This window comes from Ruditapes philippinarum, unplaced genomic scaffold, assembly GCF_026571515.1.
Source record: "Ruditapes philippinarum isolate M1 unplaced genomic scaffold, ASM2657151v2 ctg305_1_1_1_1, whole genome shotgun sequence".
Taxonomy (NCBI): Eukaryota; Metazoa; Mollusca; class Bivalvia; order Venerida; family Veneridae; genus Ruditapes; species Ruditapes philippinarum.
In genome coordinates, this window is record NW_026866294.1 from 532,397 (window position 1) to 538,751 (window position 6,355).

Genomic DNA, 6,355 nt, shown 5'->3' on the forward strand with positions numbered 1-6,355 from the left:
GAGATCGTGTTCTGGTCAGAAATGTTGGACTCAAGGGAAAAACAGTAAAAAACTTGCCAATGTTTGGGAAGAAGTACCTTATATCATTCAAAAACAGCCCAAATGATGATCTGCCATTTATTTTGCTGTTAAAAAGGAAGATGGTGAAGGCAAAACACGTGTTCTTCATAGAAACATGTTGTTACCATTTACCTGCTTGCCGACTCCTATCTCTGACCACACTGATGAAAGTTCATCTGAACCTGAAAAAGATAATGGTGATAAAATTAATTCTGTTTCCTCTGATTCTTTTTCAGATTGTAGCAGCTGTTCATCCTCCACAGACAGATATCGACCTCCGCACAGACGAGGACCAAATGAACCCGGACTTCTTCCTCGTAGAACACGACAGAAACCAGGTTGGATGACCTCGGGAGATTTCATGTTAGGTCAACATACGTTTACCGTACCACGGGGCCGCGTTGTTCTTCTATAGATATCAGCCAACACCTATCATGATAATACAATTAATGACTTGAAACAATATCCTGATACTCATATTGTAGATTTATAAAGTTTCTAATATATGCTATCTTATGTCAGTTTTGTAACTTCATTTATATAATGTTGTTATTACCTTAATTGAATTGAATGTTACATGTATATTACAAATTCATTTGTAATATTGTCCATAATGTTTGAATAAATACAACGATAATACCTGATAGCATTGAACTTGTTTTTACAATATTCATGTCACCTTTATTTATGGGTAACATATCGGACGCGCGAATGTGTAATAAACGCATTGTATCTACCTCGTTGCTATATTTTCACTTGTAATGTCGAGGACGACATTTTATAGGAGGGTAATGTGTTACAGGTGCTTCAATTACTATAGATAATATAAATAAAATCCTGAAACAGTATTTTGTCTTGTATTTGATTTTTCCCTCAAATATATTTTCCAATCATTAAAGCATCTTTGTAGCCGTACTAGACTATGTAGTTGTAGGCCGTAGCATAGTATGTAGGATGCCGTTTCAGGTAACATTCTATTTATCTATCTCTCTAACTGTGCACTTTACACCTTATTCTATTGTTATGCTAAATATTTGACTGTATTGACCAATCGCAATGTACAATATCGATGAGACTACCATGTTATCATTGAATTGTATATTCGATTGAGAAATACATTTGAATAATTGCAAAATATATATTGTTTTATATATATTTTCCAGGTAATTTTTATAGCATCGTGTTTGATATACATGTTTCTACAATATTGTATGTTAATATGTAAATCTGTTTCGTAAATAATGCTTTTGAAGATGTTTTTCTATGCGTCTTTGTGTAAACTATATACGTCGCCATATTTGTTCATTGTTTACATTGACAATATCGATGAGACTACCATGTTATCATTGAATTGTATATTCGATTGAGAAATACATTTGAATAATTGCAAAATATATATTGTTTCATATATATTTTCCAGTAGATGCCCGCCGTCAGTCCAGCTTATAACCCTCAATCCTCAGTCGACGCACTTATAAACCTAATCTACAGAATCATATGACATATATATGAGACCCATACTGTAACATCAGCAATAGTCAATATGATCACCGTCCAAAATACTGTCAGTCTGGTTTATAACAATTGCTTCAGTGAACAAACATTACAACAAAATAAAATGTATTAGAATCAAAATCATACTGACACATTTTTAGATAGGAATTAAACTTATATTAAGGAATTAAGGAATTTAAATTTATATTGCTCAATGTTGAAATGAGAAAATAAATGGAATTTAGGCTGAATCACAAGAAATAGAGCCTAAGTACACTGGCATATCAGACAAAATGCACACATTACTGTTGATCCCGATAGAAACCCCAGCCCGTCGCGGTGGAAAATGAGAAAAGTCGGAGCAGTTTGTGGAATATCGGATCATGAGCATTGCATGCAATGAGTGAAGACTATACAGACTTTATTACAGAGCAATTATTATAATATCGGAGAATGGAGCGAATTTTTTAGGGTGCAGTATGTCGGATAGCGTTGAAAATAAGTTAAGTTTTTACAGAGCAGACCATTTAATTTTTTGGGATATGGAGAATACTTTATGGATAAATGCGTGAAAATATGTAGAAATGTATGGAACAATGCAGTGAAAAAGTAACGAGTTTCTTATAATCACCGATCTGCCTGGTCAATAATATGGGTGTCTGTCACAAAGAGCTGGGATATCTAGCGGAGGTTATACCATCTAACTGCTACTGCTTGGCGGGTGTGGGTGTGAAAATCAAAACGCCACGGCACTTTAAATAAAAGGGCGAAATTACAATAATTATAATACACACATTAAGGGGGCAGGGGACATATCCTAATGATGACCCGGTTATATTTTTTAAATAACTCAGACATGGTGGAATTTACTGGAAACCTTTGATATTTCTATGTCATTGTAATTCTTTTTTATTTGTGTGTAGGAAATGAGCAGTATTTTTGGGTTTTTACCCGAAACTAAGCATTTTGGTAGCTTTGATGAAATTTTGGATACATTTTGTGAAAAATCTAAACGTATGACAGCCACTTTATTGGTCATTTTTTAAAATGCCATTGATTGCACTGTTTGTTAAGGATGCTTTTAAAGGAATCGGGGGAATTCGGGAGTACGCTGCATTTTCATGAAGATTGCACATGTTGGTATATTTCCGTGTGATTTTTGCTTGGTAGGGGTAAATATAAATTGCTGTACGTCATTATGTTTAGGAGCAATGCATGCAAATTATTATTTTCTTCAATGTATGTCACATATCCTTCGATAATGCTGTGAAACTGGTTATCTGCCTGTGAAACAGGTTTTGAAATATTTGGAATTGTGTTTTAATCGATATCTCTAATGCTAAAACGATACAAATGAAACCGTTTCTAAACTGCTTGGTTGTTGTGATTTAATGTCCGATTTTAAGATTTATTACAACAATGGAAAGCGTTGGATCTTAGCTTCGTCACAGTCTATACTTCAACATATATTTTTTAAATTAACTGTTAAACCAATTATATGTCAGACCATTTTGCATACGATTTATATTTAATTTATACAGTGAGATACGCAACCGGTTATCTTTACTCGAAAAACTATTGATATAAGAATAGCCTGCTAGTTCGGAAAGTGTTAATCTGTGATTGACTCTCTGTTACATAACAATGATTAAGACTTTAATACTTTCTAATAGATCTTTGAATGTATTCAAGCAGTTTTTATATCCTGTGTTTAGAGCTATTCTGACTTTATTTTATCCGCATTGCTGAAGCATTTGTCAACAAATATTCATAACATCAAAAAAGACGATTTATGTTTATAAACAACGTCAGTGCAAACGAGCCTTTAAAATTATACACAAAATAACTTTCTCATTTTAATTGATGTAATCAATTATTCTCTACATTCAGGCTGAAATTTTTTGACTTTTGTTTTGTTTTTGGTTTCCTCTTTGTAACTCGTATATTATTTGAAGATCTGATAAATTGTTTTCCTTTTGTTTCAGACGCAAACGCTTTTATAGGAGGGAACAACATAGATGTCACGAACAACTTTTTACATCTATTGCGGGAAAAGAAAGGTTTCTTAATCGCAGGTGACCAAAACAATCACGAGGACGGCTGTCGGAAAGAAATGCAAAGATTTTTACATCAAAAAGGACATTTCGAAAAATGGAACGATGTGGAGACTTGATTGTTGGGATCCCGTCGAATGTGATTTTGTTGCAGGTGAATGGAAGGACGTATATACAATAAGAGCTGCTCCAAAAAATAATTTGCTCTCTTTCTTTAGAATGCGCCCTAAAGCGTTCTCTTCCTATAGATGGACATAACAGAGTATCTTACACGTTTTTACCATATGTACAAAAGGACAAGCTCTATATTTGTTACTTCTATGCTTTCTGGGTGCAGTGTTTTTGTTGCAACCGCTGATAATGAGTATTGTAATATAATCGTAATGCACGCTAACCGGTTTAAAGGTCACAATGAGCCCAAAGATGACGATGATAATCATAAGCAGGCTATGTTTGTTCTGGAAAAAGTAAATTTATTAAACGAACAATGCAACTACCAGATCCAACGCAGATGGTCAAGTGATCATTAAACGCAGTAACATTGAGCGTCATGACTACAATTACCCAGTTGTGTATTATAGACTTAATGCTGGTTACAATTTTATTTATAGTTACAATTTAGGTGGGCAACTCAGTAGATGGCAATTCTGTGTAAAGGAATTACATCCAAGTCCTCAGCCGGAGATATGTTCCCAAATTAACTAAAGGCTTATCACACCATAAATGTAACGGGTAAAATAAAGTTTTTAACACTTGTTTTGAAATTCGATTGTACCATTAACATAAATTATCTGATATGACCTTTTTGATTGAAACAATTAGAATAAACTTTATTTTAGTTTTGTTATTTTTTCTGGTCCTTCGGAATAATCGATCCGAGTACGTCGGTGATTAAGATTGTATACCACTTGAGCCGATACCAGGGCCTGAGATATTTTACCCTTAACATTATCTCTGATCAACAGTCGTAATGAACGTTGCCTTTGCCTTGTGGATCTTTATTCTTAATTTTTCTACCCCCGCACAACAAAGTTGTAAGGGGGGGTATACTGGAATCAGCTTGTCCGGCCGTCCGGCTGTCCGGCCGTCCGGCTGTCCGTCGGTTTTTTCTTGTCCGCCCAATAACTTAAGATTCCTTTGACCCTTAGTCTTCATATTTGGCATGGAGGTTAGTCATGATTAGTAGATGACCCCTATTGATTTTGAGGTCACTAGGTCAATGGTCAAGGTCACAGGGGCCTTGACTTCAAAAAGTTTGTCCGCCCAATAACGTAAGATTCCTTTGACCTACAGTCATCATATTTGGCATGGAGGTTAGTCATGATAAGTAGATGACAACTATTGATTTTGAGGTCACTAGGTCAAAGGTCAAGGTCACAGGGGCCTTGACTTCAAAAAGCTTGACCGCCCAATAACTTAAGATTCCTTTGACCCACAGTCTTCATATTTGGCATGGAAGTAAGTCATAATTAGTAGATGACCCCTATTGTTTTTGAGGTCACCAGGTCAAAGGTCAAAGTCACAGGGGCATTGACTTCAAAAAGCTTGTCCACCCAATAACTTAAGATTCTTTTGACCCACAGTCTTCATATTTGGCATGGAGGCAAGTCATGATTAGTAGATGACCCCTATTGACTTTGAGGTCACTAGGTCAAAGGTCAAGGTCATATGGACTTTGACTTCAAAAAGTTTGTCCACCCATTAACTTAAGATTCCTTTGACCTACAGTCTTCATATTTGGATGTTGTTCATGACTGTAAGGTGACCCTTAGTGATTTTTGAGGTCACTGTGTCAAAGGTAAAGGTCACAGGGACCTTGACAAAAAAAAGCTTTTCTTCTTAATTGCTAAAGAATGTCCTGTCCGCAATGTATTGATTTTGACATTTTCACATTTGAAGCATGTAGAATACATAACTTAGCAATGCACTGGCTTAGTAACCTCAGATTTGGCAGGGAGGTTGTCCTTGAGCTCTAAATGGCCACTGTTGATTCTGACAAAGTGGTATGCGGGGGTATTCACGCCATGATAGTGGCAGTTCTAGTTTAGGCTGCAATTGTTATATATTATTTTTGTTTTCACTGCTTCCGAGATATCAGCCCTTTTCAGCAAGTTTCACTTCAAAATCAGTAAAATTGTGACATAGAATAAAACATTGAATCTCAAAATGATATATGGTTCGAATAAATTAATGTGAAGTTGCGAACAGTGACCTTGAAGTATTAAATTGAATTGACATCAAGGCAATGCGTCTTTTGCCATGTAACTTATGAATAGTCGCCCTGTACATTCAATCAGAGATGTTATAATTCCAATCCTTAAAGATCGTTCAACACGACATTATTGTTGTGCTTGTGATTTTTTAATTTTTTCTATTCGGCTATTTTCTTGTTGGGTGGTTCGAGTAGTCCTCACTTGAATACTGTTGAATCACCCTTAGAATATGTGGCCTGCTTTTGAAATGTCTTTTGACGTCTTATCTGTGATATTCAAGCTTCATAACCTCTGATCCCCTTTCAAAGTTCCATTTTATTCAGTTCCACCCATTGTTTTCTCGCTTAGGGCATATAATTTTTTACTTGTGGACCATATGCCGCTTTTCATGGAATGGCACTTACGTGTCACATTGACGGTTCCATGATAATTGCCACATGAACACATCTGCTAATGTTTCAAAATTGTAGCAGTTCAATTCTGCTTAAGCCGGTGCAGGGGCGTGGACGGAAGTTTGCACTCGACAGTACCGTC